At 49.1% G+C, this 14,474-nt stretch overlaps 1 long non-coding RNA gene across 2 annotated transcripts in view; it reads right to left on the minus strand.

The window, feature by feature from the left end:
- Window positions 1-6,279: 6,279 nt before the first annotated feature.
- The window catches only part of LOC309383516, a 113,709-nt gene continuing 105,514 nt past the window's right edge, over window positions 6,280-14,474 (minus strand). For both annotated transcript variants that reach the window (XR_014173863.1, XR_014173864.1), the window contains exons 2-3: window positions 6,416-6,603; window positions 6,280-6,382 (exon numbers count right to left, since the gene is read on the minus strand). This is a non-coding gene — a long non-coding RNA (uncharacterized lncRNA). The remainder of the gene's footprint in view (window positions 6,383-6,415; window positions 6,604-14,474) is intronic.

The following is a 14,474-nucleotide window of genomic DNA, read 5'->3' on the forward strand; positions in this document are numbered from 1 at the left end:
GTGACTCATGACCATCTTTCACATTTATAATCCCTGCAGAATTCCCATGGTCATGTGATCAAAATTTGGGTGCTTGGCAACTGGCATGGACTGTATTTATGACAGTTGCCCTGTCCTTGGGTTATGTGATCATCCTTTGTAACCTTCCAAGGCAGCTTCCAACAAGTAAAGTCAACGGAGGAAGCCAGAGTCGCTGAACTGCATGGTTCACTTAACAATTGTGCCCCCAAAAGGTCATAAAATGGAGCAAAACTAATTTAACAACTGCCCTGCTTAGCAACCCAAATTTTGAGTTCAGTTGTGATCATAAGTGAAGGACTACCTGTATTGCACAAATACAAACTAGTGTAACTGGCCAGTACAGTCCTTGACTTACAATAGTTCATTTAGTGACCATCATTCAATGTTACAGTGGCAGTGAAAAAAAAAGGACTTACGACTGTTTTTCACACGATTTCTGCAGGATCCCCATGGTCGTGTGGTCAAAATTCAGACAAGCGGCTCATATTTATGACGGTCGATCACCTTTTGCAAACTTCTGACAAGCAAAGTCAACGGGGAGGTCAGATTCGCTTAACAACATGTCACTAACTTTAGCAATTGCAGTGATTCACTTAACCACCAAGGCAAGTCATAAAATGCAGCAAAATTCACTCAACAAATGTCTCACTTAACAATAGAAATGTTGGACTCAATTGTGGTCGAAGGTTGAGGACTACCTGTATTTTCTCAGATCATCCAACCCTATCAGGTACTTTGATCATAGCCTAAGTAGGATGCCTGGGCTATGAATTTTAAAAAAAAAACCCAATTCAAAGATCTTGTCTCTGCTGAACAATGTTCCTCAGGTCCTGTTAAACAAAGAGTTCTCATTTCTACCTCGGAACAAAGCCCACTCGTGGGGACAAAGAACATTTCCCAACCCTGCCGTGTTCCAGCAGGGATTACTGGAAGATTATGTACATGAAATGTTTTGAACGGTCTAATATGGCTTTTATTTTAAGCATTCCACGTTATGAAAACTAGCAGGCCTGTTCCCAGCTTAGTTCCATATGGCACTTAAAAGGCGGAAGGGAACTGTTGTGAGCTATAAGAAGGGCACTGAAATAACTGAAAATACAAATAAGTTATGCAGAAAGGCTGTTGTTTAAGGGAGAAAAGATAAATGTGCCAGCGTGTGCCAGTTCTAAAAGTGTATAAGGTACCCATTAATTCATGCTTCGCCTTACAAGTTATTTTTGGTACTTGAAAGGGGAAATCCAAAGTGTTCCCGGCAGTCATTCTTTTAAAAAAAAAATGCATGGTGATTTGTTGCCTTTTATTAGCTTCCAAGTTCTGCTGAGGGAGGCTGTCTCATCCTCTGTTCCTGTGATCAATGCCCCCCTTTTAAGGAAAGAGTGCAGTGGCAGAGAAGTAGATAAGCAAGATGCACAGAATCATCATACCGTTATTATTCTTGATACAAATAATAATAATAATAATAATAATAATAATAATAATAATAATAATAATAATAATAATAATAAAATATTTATTTCTTAGCCGCACCCTCTCCCGAAGGACTCGGGGCGGCGTACAATGAAACATATGAAATAAATATGTGGACAGAACAAACATATAACAGAGACATATACCAAGACATACACAAGGAGGAGGTCGGCTGATAAATAAAACAATTAAAATACAGTATTTAAAAACCCCTAGATAATTAAATATAATTAAAATACCCAGTAAAAACCCGTCAGGAGCGATATGGTTAGATCAAAGTTGAGCCAGGCCAGCTGCTTGGAAAAGGTGGGTCTTAAGCTTAATACGAAAGGAGCGGAGGTCAGAGGTATTCCTAATATCCGGAGGGAGGTCATTCCACAGGGCTGGGCCCGCCACAGAGAAGGCTCTACTCCTAGGCGCCGCCCCCCGACACTGTCTAGTGGATGGCACCTGGAGGAGGCCCTCTCTGTGCGAGCGGATTGGTCGCAGGGATGTATGGGGCAGAATACGATCCCGCAAGTAACTAGGTCCTGAGCCATGGAGCGCTTTAAAGATTATTATCAAAACCTTGAAACGCACCCGATAGACCACAGGAAGCCAGTGCAACTTGCGCAGGAACGGTGTCACATGGGAGTACGTAGTACTCCCCATAATTACCCGCGCGGCTGCGTTCTGGACCAACTGTAGCCTCCGGGTGCATTTCAAGGGAAGCCCCATGTAGAGAGCGTTACAGTAGTCCAAGCGAGACGTCACCAGCGCATGAGTGACTGTGCGTAAGGCGTCCCGGTCCAGTAGGGGGCGCAATTGACGCACCAGGTGAACCTGGTGGAACGCCCCCCTTGCCACGGCTGTCACATGGTCATCCATGGACAGCCGGGCATCCAGGAGGACGCCCAAATTGCGTGCCCGCTCCACGGGGGCAAGTTGAACGCCCCCAATGGCCAATGATGGAATTAATTGGCTGAACCGGGGAGCTGGCACCCACAGCCACTCCATCTTGGAGGGGTTGAGCTTGAGTCGGTTGTCATCCATCCAGATCCGTACGGCTTCCACACACCGGGACATCACTTCGATGGCCTCGTTGGGGTGGTTCGGGGTGGAAAAGTACAGCTGAGTATCATCAGCGTACAGATGGTATCCCACCCCGAAACCACGGATGATCTCACCCAGCGGCTTCATATATGTGTTGAAGAGGAGTGGCGAGAGGACCGACCCCTGTGGCACCCCACAAGTAAGGGGGCGTAGGGTCGACCTCTCTTCTCCTGCCAACACACGCTGCGTCCGGTCAGAAAGGTAGGAGCCGAACCACCGCAAAACGGTGCCCCGGACCCCCAACCCCTCCAGCCGGCGCAGCAGGATACCATGGTCGATGGTATCAAAAGCCGCCGAGAGGTCTAATAGGACCAGGATAGAGGAACAACCTCTGTCTCTGGCCCTCCAGAGATCATCCACCAACGCGACCAAGGCCGTCTCCATGCTGTGACCGGGGCGGAAGCCGGACTGGCGCGGGTCTAGATAATCATTTTCCTCCAGATGTCGTGGAAACTGGTAGGCCACCACACTCTCTACAACCTTCGCCAAAAAGGGAAGGTTGGAGACAGGACGATAATTGGCCAGCTCCAAAGGGTCCAGGGAAGGCTTCTTGAGCAAGGGTCTCACCACCGCCTCTTTCAAGGCAGCCGGGAGAGACCCCTCGCTCAGCGAAGCATTCACTAGGCCCAGGAGCCAGTCTCATGTAACCTCCCAGGATGCCAGTACAAGCCAGGAGGGGCACGGGTCCAATAAACATGTGGTGGGTCGCAGTCGTCCACGCAATCTGTCCAAATCCTCGATGGCAACCAAGTCAAACTCCTCCCACATCGATACCTCAAGACTCGCCATGGACGTCTCCATTGGATCACTGACAGGAACCCAATCTCTCCGGATTTGAGCGATTTTATCCTGCAGATATTTACCAAATTCCTCTGCCCTGCCCTGTAGGGGGGCCTCCCGCGGCCTCTGAAACAAGAGGGAGTGGGACACCCGAAAAAGGGCAGCAGGGCGGTTCTCCGCGGATGCAATGAGAGTGGCACAATATTGGCGTTTGGCCACTCTCAATGCCACAAGGTACGTCCTTAAATGGGCTCGTGCCTGTGTTCGATCAAATTCGGAGCGAGAGGATCTCCAACGACTCTCTAGACGTCTCTTGCGGCACTTCATCACCCTTAGCTCCTCGGTAAACCAAGGGGCTAGGGTGGATCGTTGCCGCCGGAGAGGCCGCAAAGGCGCCACCCGGTTCAAGGCCCCGGTAGTTGCATTATTCCACGCAACTACCAGGTCCTCTACCCGGGGGCGGGTCAAGGTTACAGGAGGTGGCCCAAGCTCTGTCTGGAACCTATCAGGTTCCATCAGGCGCCTGGGGCGGAACCATCTGGAACTTTCCGGTTCCGCCTCCCCGCAGCGGGAGGTAGCACCAGGGAAGTCAAGACGAAGGAGTGAGTGATCTGACCATGACAGGGGAGTGATGGTTAAGTCCCCTCCTCCCAGATCACTCAGCCACTGGCCAGAGACAAAAACAAGGTCCAGAGTGTGTCCTCCCTCGTGTGTCGGGCCCTGAATCATTTGAGTCAGGTCCATGGCTGTCATGGAAGCCATGAACTCCCGAACCCCCTCTGATGCTTCTCCCATCGATGGCAGGTTAAAATCCCCCATCACTAGAAGTTTGGGGGTCTCAACCGCCACCGAAAAATCCTCAGAGTTAGAGGTAGCCAGTTGTGGGAGAAGTGACCACCTCATTGTTCATGCTACACCTACGGGTTAATCTCTGGGCAGGGAATCCAACTACCGCTGCCCCTTATTGGCGAGGAGCTAGGTTTTGTTACAGAGAGTCCTCAACTTACAACCATTTGTTTAGTGACCGGTTACCACGGCACTGTGACATAACCATTTTTCACACTTGTGGCATCCCCAGGATCACATGGCAATTGGCATGTGTTTATGACAACTGCAGTGTCCCATGTGGTCATGCGATCTCCTTTTGTGGCAAGCAAGGTCAATGGGGAAGCCAGATTCACTTAACAACCGTGTTACTAACCTAACCACTGCAGTGATTCACTTAACAGCTGGGGCAAGAAAGGTGATAAACTGGGGCGAAACTCATATAACAAACTTGTTTAGCAATGGAAATTACGGGCTCGGTTGTGGTCGTAAGTCAAGGACTACCTGTACTACTTCTGATCAAAGTGTTTTGGAAGCACTTAACTAAGCTTAGAAAGCCCCAGGGGTTCCACAGTTCAACCCTAGGATAGATATCTTCTCTTTCAGAATTTGCACGATAGCTGGGAGAGAAAGATGAGGATGCAAGCTCTGGCAACTGTATGAAAATGTAGGTGCCCTCTGAGGTCAGTTTTTTTTTTAAATACACTGCCGGGTCATCCTTTTAGAGATATTTCCTATTCAGATTCCTCTCCTTGAATTGAAAGCCTCCAGTGATGAAGCTCCCACAACGTCCGAAGGCAACGTCTGTTCCATTGGTTGATTGTTCAGTCAGGAAACTTATCCTTCTTTCTAGGTTGAATCTTTCCTTGGTCAGTTTCCATCCATTATTCCTTGTCTGGCCTTCAGGTGCCTTGGAAAATAGGCTGACCCCCATATCAGAGCTCTGGATCTGTGCAAAATCTTATTCCAACCGGAATCCTTCCGGGGTCTTCCTGATATCCTCTCCCATCTCCAAAAGGCTTGGAAAAAAGTTGCAATTGTCTGGTCTGGATCTATAAAGCCTGAGGCCAGAAGAGCGATATTGTCTCCACAACTGGTTCTCCCTACCCTTAGAACAACAGTGTAGTACCAAATGCAGGGCCACGGGGAAGTCTAGTAACCATGCTGCCCCAACACCTTGACTGGTGTGCTGACAAGACACAACCGATTTATCTTTAATTATGTTTTCGTGGAGGACGTTATGCCCGCTAACGAAAGGCAAGCTGGTGAACCTGCGCCGCCAAACCCCAGGGACTAGGTGTGCTGATGGAAGTCCTCCAGACCCAATTCCTACATTCTTTACTAAGGCTGGGCGGGAGTGGACGGAAAGGGAAGGTCCTGGCACATTCTGCTGTAGTCTCCACCAGACTACAGTACTGGACAGCCTGTTCAACAGCAGCAGGAGCAACAGCAAAAACCCTCTCAGGATCCATGGCTCCCTGCTACCTTCTGGGGAAAGAGCAGCAGCTCTTGTTGTTGCCAACACCACCATCCCCTCTCCCGCCATGGGGTCGCAACCCCATGTTGATGACATCACAGCTCGCTGCTATGGAGACCACGAGGATGTCACAAACAGGGCTCGGGTGACCTCACCGCAGGAGCTGAGACCCGCCGGCCTTCAAGCACCGACGGACGGGGATAAATGGAAGACAGACAACGCGGAGCGCTGGGAAAATATGCGGCTGCCGAGCGGGCGGCTGTTTGACTTGGAGGCAGGCGAGGTTTCTCCCCCCCCCCCACCCCGCAGCGGGATCGTCCATTTCCCTTCCCTCCCTTGGTCGACGGAGCGGCGGGATCGAGGCGGAGGCTGCGGTGCCCGAATGCGGAGGAGGTGCGGGGTGGGGAGGTCGCCGGGGAGGGATCGCGGCCGCCGGGCCTGCGGGAAGGCGCGTTTGGCGACAGGTGGCTCCGGCCTCTTCCAAGTCCGTCCCTGCTGTCCCGAAGTGCTCGCTCCTCGTCTGCCTCCTGCCAGGGGTCGCTGTACGCCGGCAAGCAGAGCCCGACAAGCCGCGGGAAGAAGCTTCGCCGCTCGGGCCTGGGCTTCAGGCCTGTGATGAAACCGCATTGGCCCTCCTGGGGGACGCCGGGAACTTTCCCAGAATCGGCGCAAGAGTTGGAGGGACGGGAGTGGAGCGCGACTCAAGAGGAATCCTGCTGCCTTCCTGCTCCACGCAAAGTGGAAGCCTGAGACTGGCCTCCTGGGGGCTCATCGCCCCTCGCGCTTCTGCCTAAAGAAAGGAAAAAGATGGGACGAAGCGTAACTGGAAGTCACCGCCCTCTGTTCTGGCAGCCTTGGCCATACCTTCTGATGCGGAGGGAGTCTGTTAAATTGCGGAGCGGTTATGAGGACAAAGAGACTAGAATAGAGTTGGAAGGGACCTTGGAGGTCTTCTAGTCCAACCCCCTGCTTTAGGCAGGAAACCCTATACCATTTCAGACAAATGGCTATCCAACATCTTCTTAAAGACTTCCAGTGTTGGGGCATTCACAACTTCTGGAGGCAAGTTGTCTCACCGATTAATTGTTCTAACTGTCAGGAAATTTCTCCGTAGTTCTAGGTTGCTTCTCTTCTTGATTAGTTTCCACCCATTGCTTCTTGTCCTACCCTCAGGTGCCTTGGAGAATAGTTTGACTCTCTCTTCTTTGTGGCAACCCCTGAGATATTGGAACACTGCTATCATGTCTCCCCTAGGTGCCTGTCTGGATACACATTTCCTTATGGCCACTGCACTTCCCCCTGTTAATCTTGGCTAACATAAATTAAGCTGCTTCACCCCTCCTGGTTTTCTGTGCTGTCTGTTGCCCGAGGAAGTCATTTTAACTGCTCCCTTAGGTACAGTAGGTCAGCTTAGAGCTTGCTTGCATTTTTTTTAAAAAAACCAACAATTGCCTACTATAGTGATTAATACTCTTAAAAATCATGTCTAGTGCACAGATCATGGATTCAGCAACAAAGTTTCCCAACCTGGTGCTTTGCAAATATGTTGAACTACAATTCCCACAATCCCAAGAGAATATAGCCATCTCTATGTGATAAACTCCCTTGGTTTAGGGCAGTGTTTCTCAAACTAGGCAACTTGAAGATGTCTGGACTTCAACTCCCAGAATTCCCCAGCCAGCGAATGCTGGCTGGGGAATTCTGGGAGTTGAAGTCCAGACATCTTCAAGTTGCCTAGTTTGAGAAACACTGGTTTAGGGAGACAAGAGAAAGAACAGGTGAAGTTGTTTAGAATACAACTACCAGCCCCAAATGACTCTAACCAAGGACTGCATGGAAAACATAGCATCACCTGCATCTTCCTGCATTAGTTCCGAGATCATTATTATTGTTCTTCCCATGTCACAAAAGTCAGGGCAGAAGCCTTGGGAGAAGCAAAGGCAACGTGAAGATTCCTAGGGAAATGAGGTGAAATTCTTTGAAAAAGATAGGGTAGGCAGTTTAATTGAGTGCACCTGCTTCAGTTTAATATCACTTTTGTAATGGTTGACAAACATGGTACAGTGAGCAATAGCCTATTTTAAGAAGCTAGTCATTATTTGGAGCAATCTTTCAAAATGTCTGAGCTCTGAATTTCCCAATGAAATGGGAAGTTAATTCAGGACAAATTAACTGAGATCAACCCATCCCTCCAAGCCATGGTTTGCCTAAATATGGTTTGTTGAATGAGCCACAATTAGCTTGGTTGCCACAATGTGACAAGTGATAAGCCCCAAGTACTTGGTATGTATGGTACACCAAGCCAAAAATCAAGCAAAGTACATTATGGTTGGCTTAGCCTGTTTATTACAAAATACAGGGATGGCTTTGGGCTTAGATGGCTTTAAAAAGAGATTAAATCAGGGTTGGGCAGAAGACAGATTGAATCCTACTGGTACATTTTTGGACGATGTGCAATGGAACAGTCAAAATGTTTATCCTATAATTGTAAGTCAAAACAAATCCATGCTTCTCTCTTTTCTCCCCCCCCCCCACACCGCCCCATAGCTTGCCCTCTTACCGAACAAATCTCAATTTAAAAAATGAAATCTTATTTGTGGCCCAACTGATATCCAATGACTCTGAACACTGTACACCATATTTTCAACGATCTTTACTGTGACTGTAATAATATTTGCAGAAAGTAACTGGCTTATTCCTAAGTCTTTGTTTTGCACACAGTTCCGAGGGTAAATCTTGGGTTCTGTGAAAATGAAGCATATGAACCTGGAGTCTACCCAAGCACACAATTTTATGAAAATTTCTCCATCAGTGCATAATGGGACTTCCATGTACACAGGTGTGTATCATAAACTTGTTGACAGAAATGAGATAGAGCAGAGGTGGTATTCAGCAGGTTCTGACCAGTTCTGGAGAACCGGTAAATACCACCTTGACTGGCCCCACCCCCATCTATTCTCTGCCTCCTGAGTCCCAGCTGATGGGAAGAAAATGGGGATTTTGCAGTAACCTTCCCCTGGAGTGGGGAGGGAATGATATTTTGCAGTAACCTTCCCATGGAGTGGAAGGGAATGGAGATTTTGCAGTAACCTTCCCCGGGAGTGGGGTGGGAATGGGGATTTTGCAGCATCCTTCCCATGGAGTGGAGACGGAATGGAGATTTTGCAGCATCCTTCCCCTGGAGTGGGGTGGGAATGGAGATTTTGCAGCATCCTTCCCATGGAGTGCGGTGGGAATGGATATTTTGCAGTAACCTTCCCCTGGAGCGGGGTGGGAATGGAGATTTTGCAGTATCCTTCCCCTGGAGTGGGGTGGGGATGGGGATTTTGCAGTATCCTTCCCCTGGAGTGGGGAGGGGATGGGGATTTTGCAGTATCCTTCCCCTGGAGTGGGGAGGGAATGGAGATTTGGCAGTATCCTTCCCCTGGAGTGGGGTGGGAATGGGGATTTTGCAGCATCCTTCCCCTGGAGTGGGGTGGGAATGGGGATTTTGCAGTAACCTTCCCCTGGAGTGGGCTGGGAATGGAGATTTTGCAGCATCCTTCCCCTGGAGTGGGGTGAGGATGGAGATTTTGCAGTATCCTTCCCCTGGAGTGGGGAGGGGATGGGGATTTTGCAGCATCCTTCCCCCGGAGTGGGGTGGGAATGGAGATTTTGCAGTATCCTTCCCCTGGAGTGGGGTGGGAATGGGGATTTTGCAGCATCCTTCCCCTGGAGTGGGGTGGGAATGGAGATTTTGCAGTATCCTTCCCCTGGAGTGGGGTGGGAATGGGGATTTTGCAGCATCCTTCCCCTGGAGTGGGGTGGGAATGGGGATTTTGAAGCATCCTTCCCCTGGAGTGGGAAGGGGATGGAGATTTTACTGTATCTTTCCCCTGCCATACCCACAAAGCCACGCCCACCAAGCAATGCCACACCCACCAAGCCACACCCACCGAACTGGTAGTAATTTTTTTTGAATCCCACCACTGAGATAGAGGGATTTTTACTAATTGGTATATCTGTAATAATAATAATAATAATAATAATAATAATAATAATAATAATAATAATAATAATAATAATAATAATAATAATAATAATAATAATAATAATAATAATTTTATTTGATTAGCCGCAACCCTCTCCCGAAGGACTCGGGGCGGCGTACAATCAAAACGGATAAAAATACACATAAGACAAACATATATACAAAAAGAACAGAGACTTATACATATGTGCATGGAGGAGAGTTGACTTATAAGTGAAAGACAATTAAAAACACAATTTAAAATCCCCTTAAATAAAATTACTAAATTAAAAAACCCATCAGGAGCGTTACGAAGTTATGGTTGAGCCAGGCCAGCTATTTGGAAAAGGTGGGTCTTGAGCTTGACACGGAAGGAGCGGAGGTCAGTAGTGGTCCTAATATCCGGGGGGAGGTCATTCCACAGGGCTGGGCCTGCCACAGAGAAGGCTCTGCTCCTAGGCGCCGCCCCATGGCACTGTCTGGTGGACGGCACCTGGAGAAGTCCCTCTCTGTGCGAGCGGATGGGTCGTAGGGATGTATGGGGCAGAATACGATCCCGCAGGTAACTAGGTCCTGAGCCATGGAGCGCTTTAAAGATCGTAATCAAAACCTTGAAACGCACTCGATAGACCACCGGAAGCCAGTGCAGCTCGCGCAGGAGAGGTGTCACATGGGAGTACTTAGTACTCCCCATAATCACCCGAGCGGCCGCATTCTGGACCAACTGCAGTCTCCGAGTGCATTTCAAGGGAAGCCCCAAACCTTTCAGGAACATGGAAGGGCTCTTTCAGGAACATGGAAGGGCTCTTTTGGTGGGGGGGGGGGGGGAGGATGCTGGACTAAAGTGGCTGCCTTTAATCCAACCTGGCAAATCTGTTGCCCGTTTTGCAGACAACAGAGCAACAATCCATCCAGTGTCCAGGGATTGTTGGTGCCAACAGCTCCTTCTGTAGATAAGGTTCCCTTAACAGCAAAGGGCAAGGAGTTACAGGGCAAAGATGGATTTCTACCAGGGGATGGTGTGCATGGCTTACAAGCGATGCCTCCTCACTTAAGACTACACAAGCGCCACCTAAGGTTTTCCATTAGCTGGAGCACTGCTCACCCTCTGCATCTGTAGGGTTTTTCTTTGAAACGAATCCAGAACCCACGTAGTTCACAAAGAATTGTTGGGAAGCCACGCCCTTCTGCTTTAAAGCACCACCCCCTAGTCCCCAGTCTCTGGGGTGCTGGTTCTATGTGTCGCCTTGTTCCCAAAGCATTGTTGCCTGGGTAGATAGCGGTAAGCGCCTCTGCTCCGGTGTCCTTGGGCAAGCCGCTCCCCGTCCATGCGAGTTCTCCACTTCCGTATGTCCTCGCTTCTGTCTAGTCATGGGACAAGAACGATCTAACCCGTGTGATGTAGGGACCACGGATGAATTCTGCACAACCCAACGGGTCCAATAAAAGCAGCATGCGCACAGACAGACAGACAGACACCCAGGCAGGAGAAAGGACTGGACTTTTCAAATTTAGGCAGAGGAGGAGGTTCTCGGGCCTTTGGCAGACGAGGCGTGGGTGAGTGGGTGGGTGGGTCTCTCGCCAATGCGGCGGCATGCCTGGCCGGCACCAGAGACTTTCGCTCCGCGGCGGTGGCTCAGCTGGCCGGCCACGTCCCCCTCCAGCAGCCCAACACAGCCAGCAGCGATGATGAATGGGGATTTGCCATCGGACGCACCTGTTGCCGCGGCAAACAGAGTTTCGTTTTCTTCCCGCTTTGAACTCCCCGGGACGAGAGAAATCAAAGGGATTTTTGGGCGGTTAGAAAATCAGATAAAGGGGTTTCACCTGTCCCGTGGCCCCTCTGCTCAAAGGAGGGAGGGGGCGTGGTAGGCTGTGCGGGAGTGGAAACTGGCGATCGCTCTGGTGAATCTCCCCCCCTCTGTGTGTGTGTTTGTGTGTGTGTGTGTGTGTGTTTCTCTGTTTCTTTCTCTCTCTCTCGTGCCTGTGTGTGTGTTTCTCTCGCTCGCTCGCTCGCTCGTGCCTCTCTCTTCTCTCTCTCTCTGTGTCTCTTCTCTGTGTATGTGTGTGTTTCTCTCTCTCTCTCTCTCTCTCTCTCTCTCTCTCTCTCTCTCTCTCTCTCTCTCTCTCTCTCTCTCTGTCTCTTGGTCTCTCTCTCTCTCTCTCTCTCTGTCTGTCTGTCTGTCTGTCTGTCTCTGTCTCTCTGTGTGTGTCTCTGTCTCTCCGTCCCTGTCTCTGTGTGCCTTTCTCTCTGTCTCTGTCTGTTTGTCTGTCTCTCTCTCTCTGTCTCTCTGTGTGTGTCTGTCTCTCTTTCTCTCTGTGTGTGTCTCTGTCTCTCTCTGTGTGTATGTCTATCTGTCTGTCTCTGTCTGTCTGTGTGTCTGTCTGTCTGACTCTCTCTCTCTCTGTGTATGTATGTCTATCTGTCTGTTTCTGTCTGTCTGTCTCTGTGTCTTTGTCTCTCTGACTCTCTCTCTCTCTCTCTCTCTCTCTCTCTCTCTGTGTGTGTGTGTCTTTCTGTTTCTCTGTGCGAGAGGGAGGCTGGGGAAGACTCCCTGCGGGGGCGCTTGAAGGGCTGCCGCGAGACCTCTTGCTCCCAAGAGCAAGGTCAGAGAACAGGTTAGGGATAGATCGTCACGGAGAAAATCTATGTATCGCTAGGAATCGAAGAGGACTGCTCTCCTCCGCGCGGGGCGGGAATTCCTTAGGACTTCACCCTGGGAGGGTGTGTGTGCAGACCCCTCCCTCTATTTGTTTGGGGGGGGATTGTGTTGGGCCTATGCTCACATGATTCGTATTGGGGAAGCCCAGAAAGGAAAAAGAGTAGGGTGGAATGGATGGACTTGGTCAAGTTGAGTGGTTTCCATATGAAAGTATTTTTAAATGGCCTTGTTTATAGAAATTGTTGCAGTAGGTAAAAAAAAACAAGAAGAGATAAAACGCCACAATATAACCGGCCTTTATCTATATATAATTTTTTAAAATCACCAAGCACGATTTCTTACACGTGACTCTTGTGGATATACATAGTTTTCATGGCTTTTTATGCCAGCCAAGGCGGGGCGGCTTCAAAGCTTCAACAAATGCAGTTGGGTTGATTGACAAGCATATGCAGGCTACCAACTGGGATTACGCTGGACTTGGATTTGCCGCACTTCGCTCTTCGGTAGTTTCCTGCTAGCTTGTCTTCCAAAACAGATTTAGGCAAATGAGTGACTTTAAATTGGGCCCTTTGCTGCCTCCTGGTTCCGTGAAACGGGTACCTGATGCCCTTTTCTGCATGGACTTTCTATGCTCGGATCTCTTCTATAGCTGGAACAGGCAGCATTTAGTGGTCGAGGAGAGCCACACTTAACATTTCTTGAGTGGGCAAGGGCTGCTGTGGATGGTCACTGATACACAGAGCGTGGCTGAATCGAACTGGGTAGGGATTTTCTTTTCTTGGAACTAGGAGGAGGGATTCTCTTCTTAAAAGCAGGGTCAGCCCCCCCCCCCCGTGCGCTCCAGCACGTTAGAACTAGGAGAACACGGCAACAGTGTTTGTGCATCCACCTCCTCTCCCAATGGTGGGAAGCCATGCCATCAATTATGGGCCACGTGTGTATTCAGGAACCTCCAAAAGTGATATTCGGGGAACAAAGGGTTTAGCCTGAGCTCTCATCCCATAAGGCATAAATAAGAATTGTGTATAAGCCCTGCAACGATAGCCTGTCCAGCTATCCATGGAGAAAGCTCTACCTACTGGTCAGCAAGGCAAGGATGGGCAGGATTGTAGCCTTGTGTGGGCAGATGGCCAGTTTTAAATAAGCAGCTGACAAATTACAAAAAATGCAGCATTTGGGTGAACTTTCCTGAATCTGAATTAATGCCAGCTGTGCTAACCGTGTACCATATTAGGACAGAACATACAGAAATGTATTTTTTTTTCCTTTTAAAATGTGGCTAGTGATAACATGGGGGGGGGGGAGCCTTGGGGATACTATTGTTACAGCACCTCCTCTAGTATTTATATCGGCTATTCATACAGCAGCAACTAATGTAGACAAATGCTATTTGATCTACCATACAAGGCAGAAGCTGGCACTTGAGCAAGTGATTTGCAGGTGAATAACCACTTGGCTCATAGCTCACTTTCTGCATTGGCTCACGGTTTGCTTTGTAATGCAAGGCGCCCTGATGTTCTGCGAAGATCTGGACTATGATTCACTCAGCATACTCTGCATAGGAGGTACTGAATTCACCCATTCCCCCCCCCCCCTGGGATCACACAATACTTTGAGCAATATATTAACACCCTGAATTTGATTTGGATAATATGCCAATAAAATAAAATAAAAAGAACATAAAAACGGTGTTCATACTCGCCAGACCAATGGAATGACTAAACCAGGGGTGTCCAAACTTGGGAACTTTAAGACTTGTGGACTTCAACTTCCAGAATTCAACTTCCAGAATTCCCCAGCCAGCATGGGAATTGAAGTCCACAAGTCTTAAAGTTCCCAAGTTTGGACACCCCTGGACTAAACCTTTAACGGACCTGACTGAATGTGTTGTGTGAACGCTGGCTGTATAGCATGTGCGACTAATATCTATGTAGGAGAGGGGAGGCGGGATTGTGAATGGAATGTGTGTGCGCGTGTGTGCTCGAATGACAAATTGTGTGTGTCTGAATGGTAGTGTGTGCATAAGAGTGGCTCTGGGTGTGCACGCGACCCCACCCACTTGCTGGCACAAACCAGTCCTCCAAGTCAAGTTTGGCACCCAGACAGAAATAGGCTGAATATTCCACAGACTCACGTCTAT

Source organism: Natrix helvetica (assembly GCF_964273705.1).
Source record: "Natrix helvetica genome assembly, chromosome: 1".
Taxonomy (NCBI): Eukaryota; Metazoa; Chordata; class Lepidosauria; order Squamata; family Natricidae; genus Natrix; species Natrix helvetica.